This window comes from Mus caroli, unplaced genomic scaffold (genome assembly GCF_978045245.1).
Source record: "Mus caroli unplaced genomic scaffold, Mus_caroli_1 scaffold_2, whole genome shotgun sequence".
Taxonomy (NCBI): Eukaryota; Metazoa; Chordata; class Mammalia; order Rodentia; family Muridae; genus Mus; species Mus caroli.
This window is the reverse complement of record NW_028227257.1, coordinates 124,812,779-124,840,040: the sequence shown is the minus strand read 5'-3', so window position 1 is coordinate 124,840,040 and position 27,262 is coordinate 124,812,779.

Sequence of the window (27,262 nt, the reverse complement as noted above, 5' to 3'; positions counted from 1 at the left end):
TAGCTATATTTTTTTCAATGACACCACACTCTTCCAAAAATAAAAAAGGAAATTGTTTTGTGTGTGCAGAAATCATTTATTTTGCAGATTCTGTCTTCAAAAGGCCATTTTTCAGGGAGTACTTTGTGCAAAGGAGGACTTGTGGGTTTTTCTCTGAATATTTTCTCTGTTCAGGTCATATTTAGGCAGTAATGTTGGTGAGATGTATGGCAGTAGCTTGTAACATTACTAGGAAACATTGTTTAACAGTAATCTTTCTCTTTTTCATTTTATTTTGTTTATGTATTCTTCTTTTCAACAATACACTCCTGCCACAACCTCCATTGGTTCCACTTCTCCCAATTCTCAGCCCTATCCACCCACTCAAACCAATTGTTCTACTGTTCCCTTCTGAGAAAAAAAAAAAAACAAGACTTCCAGAGATAATATCCAAACATCTTCCAAAAGAAGATGCAAAAAGACTAGGCTCCCCTCTTATCAAGGCTGGATGAGGAAACTCACCAGGAGGAAATAGGTCCCATGGGTGGGCAAGAGTCAGAGACACCCCCACTCCCACTATTATGAGTTCAACAAAAGAAAAAGAGGCTTGGATTATGATTTATTCTTGTTTGTCTCCAAGTATCTTGTTTGTTAGTAATGGTGATGTGGTTGAGTCAACACAAGGCCCTGGTTGGGTTTATAAGCTGATGTCCAGATGTTCTCTTCCAATGAGTACTTAGTTATGTGAGTTTGCCCATCAACCTGTTCCAAAAACAGTTAGTTGATTATCTAAAAGTTAGAAAGATCTCACTGGTTCACTGGTTCCAAAACTTAGTGGAAACATTCAGAGGTGAGCCAAGCAAGGAAAAGGAACTCGGTTTACTAATTTGCTGAGAGCTGTCAGTATTAAAATTAGATCTCCTGAGTAGGATATGGGAAGATGTTAGATGCCAGTAATCAAGTCAGAACTTTCTGGTTATATAATCTACAACCTCTCTATACTGTAAGTAGAATTGCTGCCATGATCATATGTTTATGTGCCATTGGGCTGTGTTATATATTCACTGCTGGCTGAATCTATGTTTCATCTTTCTTCATATAGTTCATGAATTAGCAGGAAATCTCAGTGACCGAAGAGGAGAAAAATATCAGGAATTACACTATTGTAAAACACACATTATTGTTAAACATAGGAAGTTCTTGAAGGAGACCTGTGCATGAGAAAATGAATTTACATTTTCAGCTGTGAAAAATAGATGTATAAATAAAGGTGTCCTATGTTGTTTCAGTGTCAATGTACATGAAAAGCACTGCTTAGTCAGTGTCTTCTGTTACCTATTCTACACATCCTCCTTTGAATTCAGAATACTTCCTGGGCAGGACTCTGGCATGGAACCTGGGTATCTAGGCAGTGTTGGGTTTGGGCTTCCTCCAATGGAGTGGGCCTCAGTTGAGATCAGTCATTGGTTGACCAATCCCATATGTTCTGGAATGACTTTGCCCAATGCATCTTATAAACAGGGCAGGTTGTAAGTCATAGATTTTGTGGATGGGTTGGTGTCGCAGTCCCAACACTTTGAGCCTAGCATAGTTACAGATGGATGCTTCAGACTCCATGTTTTCCATTACTAGGAGTCCTCACTAGGGCCAACCTCTTAGTTTTCAGAAAAATTTCACTGCACTAAATTTCTATATTGCCTCCTAAATGCCCGCCTATTCCAGTCTTCTTTCACAATAACTCTTCCTCAGTAATACTCTCTCCTACAATGTTATCTAAGTTTAATGTGGGAGTGTTTGTAGATATGTCTATTTGGATGGGGCTCTACAATGCTGCACTTTGATTGGTTGTGGTTTTCTGTAATGGTCTCTGTCTCCTGCAAAGAGAAATTTCCTTGATGAGGGCTGAAGACTGCAATTATTGGTGAGTATAAGGACAAATATTTAGAGTGTAGTTGGTGATTACACTGATTTTTTTAGTGTGATGTTTGAATAGGATAGGCATATAAATGAGGGTGGGCGAAATAGTATTCCTTAGGGGAGTGAACACAAGTTGGTTATAAATACTAAATGATCATTCCTGAAAGCACAAATATAAGTTTAAGATCTTCATATAGACTAAGGACTTCATGTTTAGGAATACACACACACACATGTGTATATATATATATATATATATATATATATATATATATATGCATATGTATACATATAACCAATTAATAAAAAGGCCATGAATTTGAAATCAAGCCAAACACAGGAATGGATGCTCACAGTCAGCTATTGGATGTATCACAGGGCTCCCAATGGAGAAGCTAGAGAAAGTACCCAAGGAGCTAAAGGGAACTGCAACCCTATAGTTGGAACAACATGATGAACTAACCAGTACCCTGGAGCTCTTGTCTCTAGCTGCATATGTATCGAAAGATGGCCTAGTCGACCATCACTGGAAAGATAGGCCCATTGGACTTGCAAACTTTATATGCCCCAATATAGGGGAATGCCAGGGCCAAAAGAATGGGAATGGGTGGGTAGGGAAGTGGGGGGTGGTATGGGGGACTTTTGGGATAGCATTGGAAATGTAATTGAGGAAAATATGTAATAAAAAATATTAAAAATTAAAAAAAACTGTTAGCATTTCAAAGTCAAAAAGAATGATTGTAGAAATATTTAAATAAATTGTTTTGTATAAATTTTATGGAAAAAATACCTTTTAATTTTTAATTAATGAAGAAATTTTTCACAGAGAAAATGAAAATATATGTGTTGAAAACTAAAATGAAAAGTTGAAATTACAGGTTTGATGCCCCAGCATAGGGGGAAGCTGGAACTGTGGGGTGGGAGAGGATGGGGAGAGGGTGAGCACCCTCACAGAGGCAAAGGTGAGGGAGGAGAAGGCAGTTGTGGGATGGGGGGATTTGTGGAGGGGTAACCAGGAAGTGGAATATCATTTGAGATGTAAACAAATGGAATGATTAATAATAAAAAAAAGTTGAAATTGAAATCAAGCAAGAAAGTGTGCATGGGAGAGTATGGAGGTAAGGAAGAGTAAGGAGAAATGAGGCAATTATAATCTAAAGAGAAAAAAGCTCATTTTTTTCCTTGTTCCAAAAGATTTTACTGCACAGTTTTAGTTAGTAATAGCAACCAGTTATAACTGTAATCAATTGTAGTGTGATTCTTATACGGTAAATGAAAAAAGACAGCAAAGGGTCTAAGGTAAAAGCGCTTGATATTCAGAAGTGTTCATTGTTTTCTAGTAGGTTAGAAAAATTCAAGTTTTTCAAAAGGAATAAGGGAGAGTTTTTAGCAGGAAGGATCATCAACTTTATGAAACACAGTCAGAATAAATCACAGGATGAGATTTTTTCCCCCCAGGTAAAGGAATTTGTGGTTATAAACAATAAAAGAATATAATAAGGCTATTGGAAGATCCATTAATTTGAATTCTTCACTATTAAGTATTTGTTATATACAATTTTCTTTTCAAGTACACTTTTTACAATGAAAAATAGAAATTCTGTCTATCTTAAATTATACCCACTGTTTGTTTTTTATATTATTTAAAGCAGATTGATATATGGTTTCCCAACCCAAATTAAAAGTTTATTTAGTACATTGTGCTGAAGTGTGAGTAGGAATGGAACGTAAAGGAGAATAGATCCACCAATTGCTCCAACTTTATCGAAAAGGTCAAAATGTGACATGTTAGTTATTCCAACTAAGCCTAACAATTTTACATTAGCACTATTATAATAGAATACAGATTTTTAGACACTTATACATTTGCAGTCATGTAATGAATAATAATAAACTCAAAATGGATCGTACAATAAGTGAAAACTACTAGAATCACGAGTGTAACAGAAAAAAAAAATAAAAATGAGTACTTTTATGACATGGATATAGTAATTAATTTTATTTTTATTAGGTATTTTTTTTATTTCCATTTCAAATGTTATCCCTTTTCCTAGTTTCCCCTCCAAAAATCCTATGTCCTCTCACCCCTCCCTCTGCTCCCCAACCCACCCAATCCTGCCTAGTGGCCTTGGCATTCTCCTATACTGGGCCATACAAGCTTCACAGGACCAAGGGCCTTTCCTCCCATTGATGACCAACTAGGCCATCCTCTGCTACATGTGCAGCTAGAGGTAGACATAGTCCCACCATGTGTTTTCTTTGATTGGTGGTTTAGTTCCACGGAGCTCTAGGGGGTACTGGTTAGTTCATATTGTTGTTCCTCCTATTGGGCTGCAAACTCCTTCAGCTCCTTGGGTCCTTTCTCTAGCTCTGTAATTGGGGACCCTGTGTATCATCCAATGGATTGCTGTGAGCATCCACTTCTGTATTTGTCAGGCACTGGCAGAGCCTCTCAGGAGACAGCTTTATCAGGTTCCTGTCAGCAAGCTCTTGTTGGCATCTGCAATAGTGTTTGGGTTTCGTGGTTGTTTATGGGATGGATCCCCTAGTGGGGTAGTCTCTGGGTGGTCATTCTGTCAGTCTCTCCACTGGACTTTGTCTCTGTAACTCCATCATGGGTATTTTGTTCTCCCTTCTAAGAAGGATTGAAGTATCCACACACAAGGAGGGAAACTACACCTTAAAAATGCAAGAAAGTAATCTTTCAACAAACGTAAAAGAAGATAGCCACATGAACAGAATCCCAACTCTAACAACAAAAATAACAGGAAGCAACAATTACTTTTCCTTAATATCTCTTAATGTCAATGGAGTCTTTTCTCCAGTCAAAAGACTTAGACTAAGAGACTGGCTATGTAAACAGGACCCAACATTTTGCTGCATACAAGAAACCCACCTGAGGGATAAAGACAGACACTACCTCAGAGTAAAAGACTGGAAAACAATTTTCTAAGCAAATTGTCCTAAGAGACAATCTGGAGTAGCCATTATAATATCAAAGAATTTTCTTACAATGATATATTAAAATCCAACTGAATCTAATATTACTCTTACTGTATTATTGAATAAGTTTCTAATAGCAAAAATTCTTTGACTGATATAAAAAAATGATGTTATAAGATAAAATATGTACCATATGTAGCAACAATAAAGAAGAGGTATACTAAACAGAACTCTTAATTAAATCCTAGAAAAATATGAAAAATATATAAACAGTCAATTTTTGGAACTATACAAAATGGCAGGTACTTCACATATGGTAAGGAAAAAGCAGAACAAAATAAAAGAGATGCAGTTCCTCATGACTGGCTTGTAAAATAAATATCTAGAAGAAGGCCTTTGGTGTTAATGAGTACATGTTTATGGTGTAGCATTCTAAATGATCATATGGTCACATGGGTATTATAACACATCTTGGCATTCAATGATTTATACAGTTGGCAGGCCAGGTAGACTTTGAACAGTCCATCCCATACTAAGGGAGTATAAGGACAAATCTTTCAATAGAATCTTGTATCATTAAGCCAAAGGAATGAATTTTACTAAAGTAGAAAATTCCTGGTAAGAGTTGAGTTGATAGCTTACTTTACGCGAGGTTGACATTTTTTCACCATTTAGATTTCAGTTGGTTTAGACAGGAACCTTAGAATCATCTTAGTCCAGCTTCTTCCCAATTGATTTTTAAAGAAAGTCTCACTTAAGATTCAATCTAATCTGTCATTTTTGTTGGTTTGACTTAGTCTTGATATAGAAGGCCTAAACCATGACATCAGATTCAGAGAAGAAATTTCTGTCCTTCTCCTGTTCTTGACATGCAACTAGGTGAGCTAGCTTGATACTGATGGCTACAATCTCGAAGACCTGCACCCACCCCACCCCACCCCCCAAAAAAGATCACTCACTAGTTAGATTTCAATGTGATCACGAGGCCTCCATTCTAAATCATGTAAATTTTCTCTGGAAACAACACCTTCAAAAATTAATGGGTAATATATAAACTTGGATTATCAGTCCAGAGAGAAAATAGAGATTGGTATTTATAAGTCTGAATTCAAATTTTATTTTCTGGTTTGCATTTATAATTCTCAGGTGAGGCAGTGAACACTGGTTTATCTGTTGAACAACACCAGAAATGATGGCATTTAGTGGATATATATATAATCATGCCCCCAGACTTTGTATCAAATGAAGACACCTAGAAGCCAAGAGGATAGAAGCCTCAGTGATACCAAACTATCTGCTACAGGATTATGGGCTTCCAGACTCCAGCAATAAAACAAATGAATTGTCAGTGTTTTTAACTGTAGCACTATATCAGCATAGTATGAAATACTCTTCAAATAGCCCAAATCAAGGAAAGCAGTTTAGACTAAAAATTGAAATGTTTCTAAAGATGAAATGGATTCAGACTGGACTATTGCAAAGAGGCTTTATGTTGAGTGTTGCAGACAGAAGATGACATAAGAGTTAAAAGATGCTTTACAAAAATGTCTGATTTCACGTAATGTCACTTCAAGTAATTGCTTTTATATTGAGTTGTCTGTGTTTAAATTCATAAAAAAAACTGTTTAGATATGAGGATGTTTATAGCTTTATATCTTTTAGAAATGTTCTGTCAAGGATATAGCCATAGATTTGCTTTGAAGGCCATCTTTTGTTAAAACAGTCTTGCATACATAAAGCTCTTCTAATTTCAAGATGATGAATTTGACAAGAAGTAACTCCTTAAAGTCTAAAGCTCAGATAGCCTTGATTTCAAAAACTACTTTCAGAAATTTTCAGATAGTCTAGTCACTCAATTATGAGAAAACAATGAACTCATGGACTTAAAAGTGATAAATAAGTTTTGATGTCAAGAAAAATAGAACTTTATAAGTGAGGTTTGACACATTTTAATTTTAATACAGTCTAAATAGTTGAGTTTCTAATATTGAAGTGTTGAATAATTTACAAAACAAGGTCATAATTACAGACTCAAGAATGTGCTTTTGGCTCTTCCGGCCGGACCAGCACCAGGGTAGCCAGAGCGCAGGGTCGGCTGACACCCGCCAGCTACCCATGACCCCCGCCACAGGATTTTGAGACTGCTGGTGAGTGGAACACAGCTTCTGCTCCAGTCCAACCACGCGGGACCAGAGACTGCTTTGGTTTGGGAGGCAGAAATCCGGCCTAAGTAGGGACACACGCCTCTTCCTGTCAGAACAGCACCGGGGTAGCTAGGGCGCAGGGTCAGCTGACACTCGCCAGCTACCCACAACACCCGCCACAGGATCTTAAGACTTCTGGTGAGTGGAACACAGCTTCTGCTCCAATCTTTAAACAGTGACAAAGACAACAACTAACCCCAGAGATTACCAGATGGCGAAAGGTAAATGTAAGAATCTTACTAACAGAAACCAAGACCACTCACCATCATCAAAACCCAGCACTCCCACTTCGCCCAGTCCAGGGCACCCCAACACACCGGAAAAGCTAGACACGGATCTAAAAGCATATCTCATGATGATAGTAGAGGACTTTAAGAAGGACTTTAATAACACACTTAAAGAAATACAAAGGAACACTGGTAAACAGGTAGAAGACATTAAAGAGGAAGCACAAAAATCCCTTAAAGAATTGCAGGAGAACACAGCTAAAGAGTTACAAATCCTTAAAGAAAAACAGGATAACATAATCAAACAGGTAGAAGTCCTTAAAGAAAAACAGGAAAACACATCCAAACAGATGATGGAAATGAACAAAACCATACAAGACCTAAAAAGGGAAGTAGACACAATAAAGAAAACCCAAAATGACGCAACACTGGAGATAGAAACCCCAGGAAAGAAATCTGGAACCATAGATACTAGCATCAGCAACAGAATACAAGAGATGGAAGAGAGAATCTCAGGTGCAGAAGATTCCATAGAGAACATCAGCACAACAATCAAGGAAAATGTAAAACGCAAAAAGATCCTAACTCAAAACATCCAAGAAATACAGGACACAATGAGAAGACCAAACCTACGGATAATAGGAGTGGATGAGAATGAAGATTTTCAACTCAAAGGACCAGCAAACATCTTCAATAAAATTATAGAAGAAAACTTCCCAAATCTAAAGAAAGAGATGCCCATGAACATACAAGAAGCCTACAGAACTCCAAATAGACTGGACCAGAAAAGAAATACCTCCCGACACATAATAATCAGAACAACAAATGCTCTAAATAAAGATAGAATACTAAAAGCAGTAAGAGAAAAAGGCCAAGTAACATATAAAGGCAAGCCTATCAGAATTACACCAGATTTTTCACCAGAGACTATGAAAGCCAGAAGATCCTGGACGGATGTTATACAGACACTAAAAGAACACAAATTCCAGCCCAGGCTACTATACCCAGCCAAACTCTCAATTAACATAGATGGAGAAACCAAAGTATTCCTCAACAAAAACAAATTCACACATTATCTCTCCACGAATCCAGCCCTTCAAAGGATAATAACAGAAAAAAACCAATACAAGGGCAGGAACCACGCCCTAGAAACAACAAGAAGGTAATCCCTCAACAAACCTAAAAGAAGACAGCCACAAGAACAGAATGCCAACTTTAACAACAAAAATAACAGGAAACAACAATTACTTTTCCTTAATATCTCTTAATATCAATGGACTCAACTCCCCAATAAAAAGACATAGACTAACAAACTGACTACACAAACAAGACCCAACATTTTGCTGCTTACAGAAAACTCATCTCAGAGAAAAAGATAGACACTACCTCAGAATGAAAGGCTGGAAAACAATTTTCCAAGCAAATGGTATGAAGAAACACGCTGGAGTAGCCATTCTAATATCTGATAAGATTGACTTCCAACCCAAAGTCATTAAAAAAGACAGGGAGGGACACTTCATACTCATCAAAGGTAAAATCCTCCAAGAGGAACTATCAATCCTGAATATCTATGCTCCAAATACAAAGGCAGCCACAATCATTAAAGAAACTTTAGTAAATCTCAAAGCACACATTGCACCTCATACAATAATAGTGGGAGACTTCAACACACCACTTTCACCAATGGACAGATCATGGAAACAGAAACTAAACAGGGGCACAGTGAAACTAACAGAACTTATGAATCAAATGGATCTGGCAGATATCTACAGAACATTCCATCCTAAAACAAAAGGATATACCTTCTTCTCAGCACCTCATGGTACCTTCTCCAAAATTGACCACATAATTGGTCACAAAACAGGCCTCAACAGATACAAAAATATTGAAATTGTCCCATGCATCCTATCAGATCACCATGGACTAAGGCTGATCTTCAATAACAAAATAAATAATAGAAAGCCAACCTTCACGTGGAAACTGAACAACACTCTTCTCAATGATACCTTGGTCAAGGAAGGAATAAAGAAAGAAATTAAGGACTTTTTAAAGTTCAATGAAAATGAAGTCACAACATACCCAAACTTATGGGACGCAATGAAAGCATTTCTAAGAGGAAAACTCATAGCTCTGAGTGCCTACAAAAGGAAACTAGAGAGAGCACACATTAGCAGCTTGACAACATACCTAAAAGCACTAGAACAAAAGGAAGCAAATTTACCCAAGAGGAGTAGACGGCAGGAAATAATCAAACTCAGGGGCAAAATCAACCAAGTGGAAACAAGAAGAACTATTCAAAGAATCAACCAATCAAGGAGCTGGATCTTTGAGAAAATCAACAAGATAAATAAACCCTTAGCCAGACTCACTAGAGGGCACAGGGAAAGCATCCTAATTAACAAAATCAGAAATGAAAAAGGAGACATAACAACAGATCCTGAAGACATCCAAAACACCATCAGATCCTTCTACCAAAGGCTATACTCAACAAAACTGGAGAACTTGGATGAAATGGAGAAGTTCCTAGACAGATACCAGGTACCAAAGTTGAATCAAGATCAGGTTAATGATCTAAACAGCCCTATATCCCCCAAAGAAATAGAAGCAGTCATTAATAGTCTCCCAACTAAAAAAAGCCCAGGACCAGATGGGTTTAGTGCAAAGTTCTATCAGACCTTCAAAGAAGATCTAATCCCAGTTCTTCACAAACTATTCCACAAAATAGAAACAGAAGGTACTCTACCCAACTCATTCTATGAAGCCACAATTACTCTGATACCTAAACCACAAAAAGTCCCAACAAAGATAGAAAACTTCAGACCAATATCCCTTATGAATATTGATGCAAAAATCCTCAATAAAGTTCTTGCTAACAGAATCCAAGAACACATCAAAACAATCATCCATCCTGACCAAGTAGATTTCATCCCAGGGATGCAGGGATGGTTCAATATACAGAAATCCATCAACATAATCCAGTATATAAACAAACTCAAAGACAAAAACCACATGGTCATCTCTTAGATGCGGAAAAAGCATTTGACAAGATCCAACACCCATTCATGATAAAAGTCTTGGAAAGATCAGGAATTCAAGGCCCATACCTAAACATGATGAAAGCAATCTACAGCAAACCAGTAGCCAACATCAAAGTAAATGGTGAGAAGCTTGAAGCAGTCCCTCTAAAATCAGGGACTAGACAAGGCTGTCCACTTTCTCCATACCTATTCAACATTGTACTTGAAGTCCTAGCCAGAGCAATTGGACAACAAAAGGAGATCAAAGGGATACAAATTGGAAAAGATGAAGTCAAAATATCACTTTTTGCAGATGATATGATAGTATATATAAGTGACCCTAAAAATTCCACCATAGAACTCCTAAACCTGATAAACAGCTTCGGTGAAGTAGCTGGATATAAAATTAACTCAAACAAATCAATGGCCTTTCTCTATACAAAGAAAAAACAGGCTGAGAAAGAAATTAGGGAAACAACACCCTTCTCAATAGTCACAAATAATATAAAATATCTTGGCATGACTCTAACTAAGGAAGTGAAAGATCTGTATAATAAAAACTTCAAGTCTCTGAAGAAAGAAATTATAGAAGATCTCAGAAGATGGAAAGATCTCCCATACTCATGGATTGGCAGGATCAACATTGTAAAAATGTCTATCTTGCCAAAAGCAATCTACAGATTCAATGCAATCCCCATCAAAATTCCAACTCAATTCTTCAACGAATTAGAAAGTGCAATCTGCAAATTCATCTGGAATAACAAAAAACCTAGGATAGCAAAAACTCTTCTCAAGGATAAAAGAACCTCTGGTGGAATCACCATGCCAGACCTAAAGCTTTACTACAGAGCATTTGTGATAAAAACTGCATGGTACTAGTATAGTGACAGACATATAGACCAATGTAATAGAATTGAAGACCCAGAAATGAACCCACACACCTAAGGTCACTTGAACTTCGACAAGGGAGCTAAAAACATCCAGTGGAACAAAGACAGCATTGTCAACAAATGGTGCTGGCACAACTGGTTGTTTACATGTAGAAGAATGCGAATTGATCCATTCCTATCTCCTTGTACTAAGGTCAAGTCTAAGTGGATCAAGGAACTTCACATAAAACCAGAGAGACTGAAACTTATAGAGGAGAAAGTGGGGAAAAGCCTTGAAGATATGGGCACAGGGGAAAAATTCTTGAATAGAACAGCAATGGCTGGTGCTGTAAGATCGAGAATTTACAAGTGGGACCTCATGAAACTGCAAAGCTTCTGCAAGGTAAAAGACACCATCAATAAGACAAAAAAAAAAAAAAAAAAAAAAAAACCAACAGACTGGAAAAGGATCTTCTCCTATCCTAAATCAGATAAGGGACTAATATCCAATATATATAAAGAACTCAAGAAGGTGGACTCCATAAAGACAAATAACCCCATGAAAAAATGGGGCTCAGAACTGAACAAAGAATTCTCACCTGAGGAATACCGAATGGCAGAGAAGCACCTGAAAAAATGTTCAACATCCTTAATCATCAGGGAAATGCAAATCAAAACAACCCTGAGATTCCACCTCACACCAGTCAGAATGGCAAAGATCAAAAATTCAGGTGACAGCAGATGCTGGCGAGAGCGTGGAGAAAGAGAAACACTCCTCCATTGTTGGTGGGATTGCAAGCTTGTACAACCACTCTGGAAATCAGTCTGGTGGTTCCTCAGAAAATTGGACATAGTACTACCGAAGGATCCAGCAATACCTCTCCTGGGCATATATCCAGAAGATGTCCCAACCGGTAAAAAGGACAGATGCTCCACTATGTTCATAGCAGCCCTATTTATAATAGCCAGAAGCTGGAAAGAACCCAGATGTCCTTCAACAGAGGAATGGATACAGAAATTATGGTACATTTACACAATGGAGTACTACTCAGCTATTAAAAAGAATGAATTTATGAAATTCCTAGCCAAACGGATGGACCTGGAGGGCATCATCTTGAGTGAGGTAACACAATCACAAAAGAACTCACACAATATGTATTCACTGATAAGTGGATATTAGCCCAAAACTTAGGATACCCAAGATATAAGATACAATTTGCTAAACGCATGAAACTCAAGAAGAATGAAGACCAAAGTGTGGACACTGTGCCCCTTCTTAGAATTGGGAACAAAACACCCAGGGAAGGAGTTACAGAGACAAAGTTCGTAGCTTTGATGAAAGGATGGACCATTTAGAGACTGCCGTATCCAGGGATCCATCCCATAAGCAGCTTCTAAACGCTGACACCATTGCATACACTAGCAAGATTTTGCTGAAAGGACCCAAATATAGCTGTCTCTTTTGAGAAGATGCCGGGGCCTAGCAAACACAGGAGTGGATCCTCACAGTCAGCTATTGGATGGATCACAGGATTCCCAATGGAGAAGCTAGAGAAAGTACCCAAGGAGCTAAAGGGATCTGCAACCCTATTGTTGGAACAACATGATGTACTAACCAGTACCCCGAAGCTCTTGTCTCTAGCTGCATATGTATCGAAAGATGGCCTAGTCGGCCATCACTGGAAAGAGAGGCCCATTGGACTTGCAAACTTTATATGCCCCAATATAGGGGGATGCCAGGGCCAAAAGAATGGGAATGGGTGGGTAGGGAAGTGGGGGGCGCTATGGGGGACTTTTGGGATAACATTGGAAATGTAATTGAGGAAAATATGTAATAAAAATAATAAAAATTTAAAAAAAAGAGAGAGAAAAATAAAAGAATGTGCTTTTGTCATGGGCCAGTTCAATAAAAATCATCTTTCGATCTGTCTTGTATGGCCTCAGTGGGAGAGGAAGTGCCAAACCATGCAGAGAAATGAAGTGCCAGGGTATGGGAGATACCCAGGGGATACCCACCTGCCCAAAGCAGAAGGGAATAAGCATGGGAAAGAGGCGGGAAGAACTGTGGGAGGAGGTGACTTGGAAGGTAGCAATGAGCTAGATTTAAAATAAATAAGTACTCAGGACGCAGAGGCAGGCAGATTTCTGAGTTCGAGGCCAGCCTGGTCTACAAAGTGAGTTCCAGGAAAGCCAGGGCTATACAGAGAAACTCTGTCTAGAAAAAAAAATAGCTTTATTAAAAAGTTAATTATTATTATTACTTTGATTAAATAAAAAATAATAATTTTACAGTCTGTCTTATCCTTAACTAATAAAGTTTAAATACTTATTTTTACAAAGGTTAGAGTTTTATCTTGGTAAATTTATAAAGTGTATGAAAGCTGACAAAATAAAATAAATATTACTTTTCATAATAAATTAAAACAACATAGAAAAAGCAAAATGCTTGGATATTGTTAATGAAAAATTATATGTTTGTTAATGGATAATAAAATAGTTGAAAATTTAAAATTATAAGACATGAAAAATATCAAAAACTAAGCTTGAGTAGGTTTCTACTAAACAGATCTGAATAATTTCAATATTAATAAGCATTAGTAGATTGCATATATTGAATAAAGAAATAATATCAGTCCAGACTGAAAATGATAAGTAGGTTGACAGGCAGGTATATCACAAAAGAAACTGTTCTTTTGAATATAGTATTAAATAAGAATAGTAGATTATTTGATAATATTTATTTTTAAATTATTATTTAATGTTGACCTGTAAAAGTTTAGTATGTGTCAAATATGTAGGCAGAATCTTAATAAAAGCTAATGTATTTCTATAGATGAAAAATTACTATCAGCAAATTAGTAATTAATTATCAAAAGAAAATGAATTAATTTACACAGATTATCAAAGATTAATGGGTGAATACAATGCACAATACCAAATTACTCTTTTATGATTTTAAAGATTAGAAGCCTAAAATGGTTCTAATTAAATTAACACCAGATTAATCAGCAAATCCATATGTTTTCTGATGGTTGAAGGCATCCTTCCTTCTCTTGTTCTAAAAGTTGCTTAGATGTTCTGGCCTATGCTTTTCCATTCTCATAGCCAGTAGTAGACCTTTGTTGACAACTTCCTTCATCCTCACTCTTTCTGCCTATCCATCTTTCCTTCAACTGACAAATTACCTTCTCAGCCTTTGATGTGCTGTGTTCCTTAACCAGTCTCCTGATGAAAGTTTGAGGTAACATACTGAGTAACCTCGATGACATCCTCAAAGTCATGTCATTTTCACCATACAAGAGAACTTTGCAGGTTATGGAATGTAGATGTTAGTAGATTGAACACTTGGTAGCCAGTTGAGGGAACTATGTGGAAAGTATATGAGGAAATGCAAGAGAAACTTTATCACTGGATATGAGCTTTAAGAGAGTAAAGTATTGTGGCAGTTCTAATTTGCTTTTTCTGCCTTATACTTGCGGGGAAATGATCTTCCAGGTTTGAGCTTCCCTGACAAGGTCATCTCATCATAATACATGCTTCACCCCTCTAGAACTGTGAGGCAAGATTAACTGCTCTTTCTGGCAATTACCTTGCTCACGCTGTTTATCCAAACAACAGAAAAGTGTTTAATTTGCCTTTTCTGGTTTATACTCACAGTTAAAGATAAGATCTTCCAGTTTCCTACTTCCCCTGCCAGGCATCCTCACCATAATAAACTCTTAATTCCTCTGGAACTGTAAATCAAGTTCCACTCTTCTTTCTCCAAATTGCTTTTCTCATAGTGTTTTATCGCAATAATGGAAGAGTGGCTACAATCAGACATTACTGAGTGGTAATCTTTAGTAAGCTGTTATTCTGTATGCCATGAAGACAGTCTACAAAATACATTCTTATACTTTAAACAGAGGGCAGTATTATGTGACAACAATAAGTTTTGAAAATTCATTGCAATTCAAGGGTTCTAGAACACCTCAATGTAAAAGCAGTTTATAATCTTTGGTAAGAAGAAAAAAATCTATAAAAATATTAGTATGATAATTGATAAGACTGAATAATTAATCTATGATTACATAACTGAATGCCCAGAAAAGAATCAGTGTAATAAATACATCATTCTTTCATTTATTAGTGTTATCTGATACACACACACACAAACATTTTACGTTTGTGTGTTCATCATGTATATATTTATATATATATAAATATATATATATGTGTGTGTATATATGATATGTATGTATATATATGTACATCATATATATATATGTAAATATATATATATATATATATATAGAGAGAGAGAGAGATAAGAAAATGGATAACGTATGTTTATATATCTCCATGCTTTAAACAAATCAATTTTTTATTCTTTCTTTCTGTTTGTTTTTTGAGACAGGGTTTCCCTGTCCAGCTCTGGATGTCTTGGAACTTGCCCTGTAGATTAGGCTGGCCTTGAACTCACAGAGATCTTCTCTGCCTATACCTCCTGAATGCTAGATTAAAGGTGTGTGCCAGTACTGCTCAGCAAATGAATCAGTTTTTAGAATTAGTTGACTGTGTTGTTTTATTTCTCTGATTAGGGCACTGAAAGAGTAATATACTATAGTTGTCAGGGATATGGAAACAAATGAAACAACCTGAATTACAATAGAGTGAAATACAGTCAGTTCCAGTCTTCTTTAACAACATTCTCACAAGGAGTCTGTGGTGGTTTAAATAGGTTTGGACCCCATAGCCTATGTGTTTGAATGTTTGACCCACACGAAGTGACACTATTAGGAGGTGTGTCCTTGTTGGAATAGGTGTTGGCTTGTTGGAGGAAGTGTGCCACTGTGGGGATGAACTTTGAGATCTTATGCTCAAGCTCTGCACAATGAGGAAGAAACCTGCTTTCTGGCTGCCTGAAGAAGTCATTCTTCTCCTTGCAGCCTTTGGATAAAGATGTAGAAAACTCAGCTCCCTAAAGGGGTTTGCAACCCTGTGGGGGGAGCAAAAATATCAACCAGCTAGACTTTCTAGAGTTTCCAGAGACTGGAACATTAACCAAAGAGTATACATGGAGGGATCCATGGCTGCAGCTGCATATGTGGCAGAGGATGGCCTCATTGAAAAATCAGTGGGAGAAGCAGCCCTTGGTCCTGTGGGGGTTTGATGCTCCAGTGTAGGGGAATGACAAGGCAGGAAGGTGGGAATGGGTGGGAAGGTGGGGGTGTACCCTCATAGAGGCAGGGGGAGAGGATGTGGAATAGGGGGTTTCTGGAGGCAAGATCTGGAGAGGGGATAACATTTGAAATGTAAATAAAAAATATCCAATAAAAGAAAAGAAGAAAAGAAAAGAAAGGAAAGGAAAGGAAAGGAAAGGAAAGGAAAGGAAAGGAAAAGAAAAGAAAAGAAAAGAAAAGAAAAGAAAAGAAAAGAAAAGAAAAGAAAAGAAAAGAAAAGAAAAGAAAAGAAGAAAAGAAATCTCAGATCCTTCACTAGCAACACATCTACCTGGATACTGCCATGCTTCTCACGGTAAAGATATGTACTGAACCTCTGAAATTGTAAGCCAGCCCCAATTAAATGTTGTTGAGTTCCTTGAGGCAAATTTATACCCTTATGGGCTACCGTTATTCAAATTACCACAGTGCACCATGTCTCCAATCCTAGGAATCATGCAATTAGATGAGAGGAAGAATCAAAAGTGTCTCTGGAACCTGAAGGGGTAGCTTAAAAAGTGTACAGTGTACACAGCAGCAAACAAAACGAGCTCTGAAGCAAGGTAGAAGGTGAGCACTCCAGATTGTCCTTTGAACTCAACATCTCTACATACATAATCTGCCAGTCATATAAGAACTTATTCTTTTTTAGTCTCCATCTCTCTATCTTTTTTCTCTGTCTATTTCTGTCTTTCAGAAACACCCCCCATACACACACACACACACATTCACAAGTTAATAAGAAATGGATTTAAAAAGTTGTGGTTACCTATTTGACAAAGTTGTAGAAATGAATCACGATTATCATATGAATTTCTGATTTGAAATTTCAAGATAACCTATACATAAACCAAGTCTATTAAAGCAGTGTTAAGCCTTTTAGAATTAAGATTTTTATTAATATATATATATGTATATATATATATATATATATATATATATATATATATATAAAATGAGTTAGAACTGAGGGATGGCTTAGAGGTTAAGAGCACTGACTACTCTTCCAGAGGTTCTGAGATCAGTTCCCAGAAAACATATAATGGCTCACAACCATCTATAATGAGATTTAATGTCCTCACAATGTATGTGAGATTTTAAGAAAGAGTCACAAGAGATTTGTTTAACTTGATCTCTCAAAATATAAAACTATGAAACACAATTACTATATGAACCTGACAACACCTGGAGTAAGATCGGGAAATCCATAAGTTAACATTCATATCATTCACTGAAAAGAAGCTCTATTGACTCATAAAACAATGAATCCTTAATTATAATTATAAATATGCTCAAGAAATATAGAGGATATGACTAAATACCCAGATGAGTACAATAAAGAAACAAAGTTAAAAAAATATTGAAGGCAATCTATTACACAAAAGTACAATTTAATGAAGTGATATAATATTTGAAAATAAAAAGCCAAAGGGTATGTGATGGATAGTTTAGGTCAAGGTGACATGAGCTAAAGTCATCTGAGAGGAGGAAATCTAAATTATGAAAATTCCTCTACAAGAATTGTTTCTTTTTTTTTTTTTTTTTGCAGGGATGTAAGGTCTTTTTTAAATTATTGATTGATTAGGGAAGGTCAAGTCCATTGTGGGTTCTATAAAAAAGCAGAATGAGCAAACCATGATGAGCAAGCCAATAAGCAGCACTCCTCCCTGTCCTCTGTATAAACATGTCTCCAGGTTCCTACCCTGTTTGAGCTCCTGTCCTACCATCCTTTCAGTAATGAACAGTAACATGTACTTACTTACAAGCCAAATAAATTCTTTCATGCCTAAATTGCTTTTGGTCATGGTGTTTCACCATAACAACAGAAGCCCTAAACAAGAAATGAAATACAATTCAATCTGAAAATTCAAGAAAGTCAAACAAACAAACAAACAAATGACAACAATAAAATCAAACAAAAACAAACAAAAACCTTCAAAAGATAGCTTAACTGTGTTGGATCAAGTAGAAGACAAAATATCAGGCCTTTAAGAAAAGATAGATTACATGAATTGCTCACTTAGTGAAAGTGTGTGTTAAATAAGCACACACACATACAACACATGTGTGTAATGTGTAAAACAGGTAAATATGTATACAAGAAGGAGAAGAAATCAGGTAAAAGGCACAAAATATTTTTGACAATATTTTGTTAAAACAAAAGTATTTTTCTTTAGTAACAAATCTCTTTTTCACATCTAAGAAAATTAATGCCTACCAGAATGCAAAAGCAATCAGAATACTAAATAGTTGGGACCAGAAAAACAAGTTGTATCATAAAACCACCAAAATACTAAATGTACAGAAGAAAGAAAAGATGCTGAAAGTTCCAAAAGAGACAGTTTCCAAATCACATAAAAAAAAAAAAGGCAGCTCATAAGAATAACAAGAGACTTTTTAGTGGAGATGTTGAAAAGCAAAACCAAAACAAATAAAAAAAACAAAAACAAACAAACAAAAATACCACATGTCTGGACTAATGTTATGAAAGGCCATAAATGCCAGCCTGCATGACTATATATAATGAATTGATCACTTGTAGTAGATGGAGAAATAAAAATATTTCATGGCAGAAAAAGATTTAGGGAATCTGTGTCCTCTAAGCCCACACTGAAGATAGTAGAACAAGCATTTTGCCCCTGCTATTCTGTTGATTTTTCTACTTTGACATGAGGGCTTTTGACTTATCTTATTGGAACTTGTATTATTTTATTTGGTTGTTGGTTCTGGAAGGCCTGTTCTTTTCTGAAACAAAATAGAGGTAGAGTGGATCTTCTAGATAGGGAAAGTGAAGAGGTGGAAGGGGTGTGAGGAGGAGGATCTATGGTCTGGACATGTTATTTGAGAGAAGTATCTGTTTTCAATATTTAAAAATATAAAAAATGAAAATAAATAATTGAAAGAGAGAAAGAAAGAAAACAGAAAAAAAAGAACATAAACACACCTGTGAGGGCAGAAGTAATAGATTATCGCAGAGGAGTTCATCAATGGAGGTCTAAAGAAATAGCATCACAACAAAACAATACTGATTGTTTCAACACCTCCAATAAGAAGACTTAGAATAACAGACAGGATTGATAAATAGGATCCATCTATTTCATACCTCAAAGAAACACACCCCATAGCTTCAACAGTATCTACCACCTTAGGGGGAAAGTGTGCAAATGGTCTTCCAAGAAAGAAGAACTAAAAAATAGTCAGGCATAACTATTCTAATATCTGACAAAATAAACTTCATACCAAAACTAGTGGGAAGAAAGTGGATACTTGCTAGGAAATTCCACCAAGAAGATATAACAATTCTAAGAATTTTTGAAACAAACACAGACACCTAAATTTATTTTTCCAAAAAGTAAAAATCACGGATTGACCTTTGAGTAGTGATGGTGTATAATTTAATTATCGCACTCTTGCCAACAGACAAGTCATCTAGACAAAAACTAAACACAAACTCTGGAGTTAAATAACCTCATGAATCAAATGGATCAAAAAGACTTTTACAGAACTGGATCTTTCTGTTTAAATTCTCTGAAACATTAAAGATCATGTTTTCCTTTCAGTATTCCTGGGAAGCTTTCCAAAATTGACCCCATACTAAGAACAAAGTAACTTTCAATAAATCTAGAAAAAAAAATGAAATAGCTTCCTCTATTCTATGTAAGTACAAAGAAATGAAGTTGGATATCAGTCATAATAGAGTGAGAGAAAAAACACAGAATCATGGTATGAGATAAAAATAGTACTGGATGGAAATTTGTTTAATAAAGAAACCAAGAAGGAAATGTAAAAATTCTTGGATTTTACTAAGAATGAAAACACAAATGTTTAAAAAAAAATCCGTGAGTGATTTTTATGTTTTATCTTATCTCCCTTTTTTTTTCTTTTTTCTTTTTTTTTTTTTTTTTGTAGGGAGGAGGTTACAAGGGTAGGGGCCTGATAGAAAGGGACAGAGAGATGAGTGTATTGGAGGTACATTATGTGAAACTCATAAAGAATTGATGTAAAGTTTTAAAAGCAAATCTAAGGGACACAATGTAGACAGTTCAAAGATGAAAGCCCAGCGATATCTCACATTAATAACCTAATGATGTATTTTTCTTTGCATTTACTCTGTGAACTCCATAAAGTTTTAGTAATCAGTTTAGCAGGGAAATTTACATTACTGAGTCTACTGATTCAAACGTGAATTGAATACACAACACTCTTGCAGACAAGCAAAGAAACAATCTATGGAACCAAGTCATGCTCAACTTGACAGGTAAATTTAAGTTTCACTCTGGCGAAGGCTTCCATGGACTCTGCAGACATTATATGTTTATCATCTTTACTTCAGTTATGCTATAGGCCAGACAATAAATATATAAACTAAATATATATATATATATATATATATATATATTAAAAAGAATTTTCTCATAAACAAGAATATATTAGTTGAAATGCAATATTAATCTATAAATATATAACACAGTGAAAACCCAAAAGATATCCCAAAACTGTTGTGATTGGTGTTGCAATGGCTTTGACACGTGACAGATTCACATAGTAGCAAGCACTACATATTCCAAATTAACTGATGTGACATAAGAACATTGTAGTGCTTCAAAGCCTTAGTAAAAAGGTCCATAAATTTCTGCATAAACATTCTTATATTTCTCATTGTACGCATTTGCCATGATGAATTCTAGACATCAAACCAAGAGAAATGTAAATATAGTAAGTGGTAAGACCACATGAATGATGCTACACCTGCAGTTTTAATTCCATTTTTCTTTTGGTCCATGAGACATATGCTGAAAAGTTACCATTCTTCTTTAGGCAGGTCTCATCTATGTCTTGGGCTATATTTGATTATTTTATATAATTCAATTGTGTCATGATTTGAAACCTAAAGACAGCCATGACAGTATAATGAGCTGCCAAGGTTTCCTATTATTGTAATAACAGAAATAAATAAATAAATAAATAAATAAATAAATAAATAAATAAATAAATAAAACCATTACACTTCATCTGTGTCTTCAAAAGAATCACAGAGATTGCTGAAATTTCAAAACAACTGTAAGCAAAAGGTAAAAATCACTAAATCTGCTATCTAAATTAGATTATTTCTGTCCAATTCCAACCCACATTAAAATTTGGTGGCTTAGATAGGGTGAGAAAAGTTATAAAGCCAAACTGATGTACATAGGTATTGGTTGAAGTTCATTTGGCATTATTTCCATAAACACTAAGTACAATTCAATCCCAGACGTAGACACACATCCTGCATTTGTTTAGTTAAAACACTTGATGCACTATTGACCCTCCACAGTGTGTGTGATGCTAAGGGATAGACGTGATGTCATAGAACTCTTCTAACAAGATGTGGTAGAAAAATAAGGAATTCAGAAATAAAATGCAGGTCCCTTCCATAACTCTGAGTTGACAAAAGGGATAAGAAAACAACAGATTACAATGCAGCAAAATAAAATGTAACCTTGAAATTTAAGGAAACAAACTCATTATCTTTTATGAAAACAAACAGACAAATTTGATCTCGTAACAAGTTAGCTATGTAGCAAACAGCTGGGTTTAATTTCTTTAGCACAAGATAGCCCCAGTAACCAAAGAATGCAACAGTTAGCACATCCTATTTTTTAAATTAAAACATTTGTATTTACTTAGAAGCATTTAGAATGTTAATAAAACAGCTGTGTTTTATTTTTTGGCAATTACAGAGTGGTATTCAGTTAACAGAACAATTATCTTCATATAAACTGCATCAGAGACAACTGAAGATGGAAAAAAGAAAAACAACAAAACAGCAACAACAACAAAACCAAGCTACTGTGCCCAAATATAACTAATTTGTACTGTGCACAAACAAGAGCCTGCTTTAAATTTATATGCCAATTTATAACCCCTGAGCTGAACCAGGCAAAGTTAGTGGTGGTTGAAAATACCACAAGGATAGGGCTATCTAAAAACACATTCAGTAGTGTGTTAACTATACCCCAAAAAATTACCTTTACAGTTTAAAAATGCATTTTATATTCCTATTTTTTAAAGGAATGAGTTGTGTACATGAAGGTTAAAGACTTTATAGACAAGAAAAATAATGCTTCACTAGAACCAACTTTTACCACCTCCTTCTCCTTCTCCTCCTCCTCCTCCCCTTTGATTACCCTATGTGTATCTGTAGCTCTTGAAAATACACACTCCTGTTTAACAGATAAAATCATAGCTACAGAGATAGCTCAGTGGTTAAGAATACTTGCCGTTTCTCCAGAGGATCCAAGGACAGGAGTTAATTTATCAACACTCACATAGGGCCACTTACTACTCTCTGTAATTCCACATCCAGGGCATCCAATATAGTCTTCTGGATTTTGAGGGTATCCATATGCACTGTTGCTCACTAACAAACAGATCTTCAGACAAATACATAAATAAAAATACAAGTAAATAAATATCAATAAAAATTAAACAGGATGTAGTGACAACGTAAAAAGAAATACACACACACAAAAAAACTAAAGGTACCAATACTAAAAGTGAATTAAATTACCATTCTGAAATAGGTAAGGGGTACTTGACATTATAAAATTTACATGAACATTTTACTCTGAAGTATGGATATGTTCATAAAATTAGCAGAAACAAGTACCTGTTCCAATAAATCCCTAATTAGATCTCTCTTTTTCTAAATACCTAATTAGGCTATGTTGGTTATAGACACTATGCTCAACAAATGCATCAATAAATATAAAATAAATGATTAAGTAAACATATTTTATTTAACCTTCATTGTAGTAAGTTTCAACTGTGTTGGAGACCATACCATGAGAAAGTAAGCCTTTCGCAGTTTCCCACCCTAATAAGCCAAATGGTTTTGTGTTAGGAGCTGGTCATCTCCTCCTCCCTATCCCTTCCTGGCACCTAAGACCCTAAAAGTTTGAATTATAGTCCCCTCTTCCTTATCTCTTCCTGACTCCCAAGACTTCTAAGGACCTGAGTTATATGCTGAGCCAAGCTTGACACCCCGGGCTGTTAAGGAGGAATCTACATTCCTGAAATAAGACTCAGGGTGTCTCTCACCTGCAGTCAGAATTCAGCCTTCATGTCCCCAAATGTCTACTTCTTTGTTCTTTGATAATTCTCCCTCAACTCCTCCCTATTTTCTCTCACTGTGTGCTTATAATCAGGCTCCTACCTTAATTAAACAAATCTTGACAGAAATTCTCCTTGGTCTCTCTCTTTTTTCCCACCCATTTCTCTTGCAGGTTTGCAGTTCCCCTTGTATCCATGAATAGCTGGGTTCTGCTGCACGGGACACAACTTAGTAAAATTTTGCTACTAATATTATTATACTTCATCCATTTCTAATATCTTATAGCTTTCCATGTAGTCCTTATTGACCAAGAGGTATGCATTTTCAAATGAATAAAAGATCATTGTTGAGGATATACAGTTTATCCCTACTTAGCACAGTTATCTGTCTAATAATGTACTGCTCTATACCATGTGCATATAAAGTATGGAATAAAATGAAATTAAAAGTCTGCTAATAAATATGAACAGACAAAAGTGAATCTTAAAATCATTCATATGAAATCTAGAAAAGCAATGGACATTCTACTAACCTTTAAAACTGCCTAAAAGCTTACCACTTCCTACTGTTTCCCTGTTGGAATCAACTGTAATCAATCAGGCTAGTTTGCTCATCATTTGATTAGAGAATTATACATTCTTTTAAAAATGAATGGGTCTGAAAAGCTCATCATACCCTCTGATCTTTGCTGTGCACCAGACAATCTGTACCTCCTGGAGAAAGTGAGGATAGACTTACTGCTCTCATACTCATTAATTTTATTATTATTATTAATATTATTATTAGGCATTTTCTTCATTTACATTTCTAATGCTATACCAAAAGTCCCCCATACCCTCCCCCCAACTCCCCTACCCACCCACTCCCACTTCTTGGCCCTGGGGTTCCCCTGTACTGAGGCATATAAAGTTTGCAAGACCAACGGGCCACTCTTTCCACTAATGGGTGAGTAGGCCATCTTTTGATACATATGCAGCTAGAGACACAAGCTCCGTGGGGTACTAGTTTATAACCAATCACAAAACTAAATGTATGCTTTTGTCTCCTCTTATGGCTGTAGTATTTTAGCTCCTAGTTTGTGGACTTTGTATAAAGCACAGGCTAAGAAATGAACTTGAACTTACAGCCAATCCAGGTAATGCATTATAATTTAAGTAAGAGTTGTCATGTCTCAGAAAGTATTTTTCTATAATTATGCTATTAAATATATTACTCAAGTGAAATTTCTGGAAATTCTGAAAACATTATTGAATGCTGAAAGTGCAGCATGTCACTATATTTAAAACCATCCAATTCCAGTTAAGCTCATCTTCTTTCCTAGCACAATAACTGTATCTCCTCTCTCATTTGATCATTTTCAACAGCCATATGATTATAGTAAATCACTGAATGCACTTAATAATAGTTCAGGTGTTTCTGCCATTTTCACAGCTATGCCAACTTCCTTTTTAGTAATACAAAATTAGTTTATTGTTTTCATTAATTTTTAAGCATGAAATCCCTTGTGAGTTTTCCAGGATTCTTGGATAGCTGCATGATACATGGAGTAGTTTCACATAGATTCATAAAGGAAATACAGAGTAGGACTACAGTGTTATATTTATTCACCAGTATAATCAAACCAAAGAGCACAAGGAGTTTTTCAAAACGATATATCCAAGAAAACTATTCACTAAAGCCATCTGTAAGTAATGCATATTTAACTTAAGATTATACTGTGCAATACTTTACAGATTGTAGAAAACCTTGGAAAGGAATATAACTACGCATATAACCAATAATAAAGAAAATGAAGAAAAGTTCTATTAGCTAACCACTTGCTACCACACTAGGCTTAGAGCTTGACAGATATAGTATCTCTCTCTTATTTACAATAGCTGGATAAATAATGCTTTAATTACTGCGTTTTACAGTAGAATTTTTGCCCTAAGTGTTAAATATGTAAATTTAACTCATTCATATTTAAAATTTCCCTGTGCAATATCTTATGGCCAATTTGTGATGCCCTATGGACAAAACAATATTGAATAATGCCTTTTCACAACTATAAAACTGTAATATTTAAAATTCTTATATATATATATATATATATATATATATATACACACATACTCTTTTGATGCAATTTTTTCTTAAATGTTCTTTTTATTTGTGACTTTGATAATTTCAAATCTGATATATAAAGCAAAAAAATAAAACATGGACATTTAGGCAATATTAAAATTTTGAATTAAGTAGTAGTGAACAATGTAGTAGTGGCTTTCACAGCTTACTTGTAATAAATCCAGGGACACATTGCCTAATTGGATAATCCCTACTATTTAGATTTTATGCTTTTATCTTACCTATAGCCCACAAGTAATTTCTTCCATTTAGAAGTCATAAGAAAGATAAGGGGCTGGAGAGATGGCTCAGAGGGTAAGAGCACTGACTGCTCCTCTGAAGGTCCTGAGTTCAAATCCCAGAAACCATATGGTGGCTCACAACCACCCATAATGTTATCTCATGCCCTCTTCTGGTGCATCTGAAGTCAGCCACACTGTATATGTATAATAATAAATAAATCTTTGGGCCAGAGCAATCAGGGACTGAGCAAGCAGGGTTGACCAAAGTGAGCAGGGCCGACCAGAGCAAGCAGAGGTCCTAAAAATTCAATTCCCAACAACCACATGAAGGCTCACAACCATCTGTGCAACTACAGTGTACTCACATACATTAAATAAATAAATAAATCTTTAAAAAAAAAGAAAAAAGAAAAATAAACCCCTCCTCTCTTTTCCAAAGTCTCTTTTACTCTCTACCACCCATGATTATTTTGTTCACCCTTCAAAGTAGGACTGAAGCATCCATATTTTGGTCTTCCTTCCTCTTGAGTTTGACATGGTCTGAGAGATGTATCATATGTATCATGAACTTTTGGGCTAATATTCACTTGTCAGTGAGTGAATATCATGTGTGTTCTTGTGTGATTGGGTTACCTAACTCAGAATATTTTATAGCTCCATCTATTTGCCTAAGACTTTCATGAATTCATCATTTTTAAAAGCTGAGTAATACTCCATTGTGTAAATGTACCACATTTTTGTATCCATTCCTTTGTTGAAGGACATCTGAATTCATCCCAGCTTCTGGCTATTATAAATAAAGGGGCTATGAACATAGATGAGCATGTGTCCTTGTTATATGTTGGAGCATATTTTGGGTATACACCATGGAGTGGTATAGTTGAGTCCTCACGTAGTTTTCTGAGGATCTGCCAGACTGATTTTCAGAAGGGTTATGCCAGGTTGCAATCCCACCATTCTAGTATGTGCTTCTCAGTTATAATTTTTATATACTTCCATTTAAAACTTATGCTATTCTTTAGGTATATCTTTATTCTGTCTTCTATTTATTGAAATTCTACTCATCTTTAAAGAAAATATTAGTGTTAGAGTTGTGTAACCTTTTATGTGATTAATTAAATTATACCTTATAATACTTAGTTCTTTTTCTTATTAAGATTCATTAGATTAGTTATGGTTTTGTCATATGATGAATTATAGACTTAATAGTTGAGAGATATTTAAAACATTTCTGTTCAAACCTCAACCACAACTTAATATTGACAAACAAGACCATGGTTAGAACAGACTCTTCAAGTTAAGGACTTAGTCATTGGTACAACTGTTCTCACTACCGAAACAATCAAGATTTCTCTGCTGAAAGTGTGTGTCATTCTAACAAGCAGGCAACAGATTTAAGAGTTCACACAAATACCCTAAGATTCTTCGGAGTAATGATTACCAGAATTTAAGAAAGCAAAAACTCAT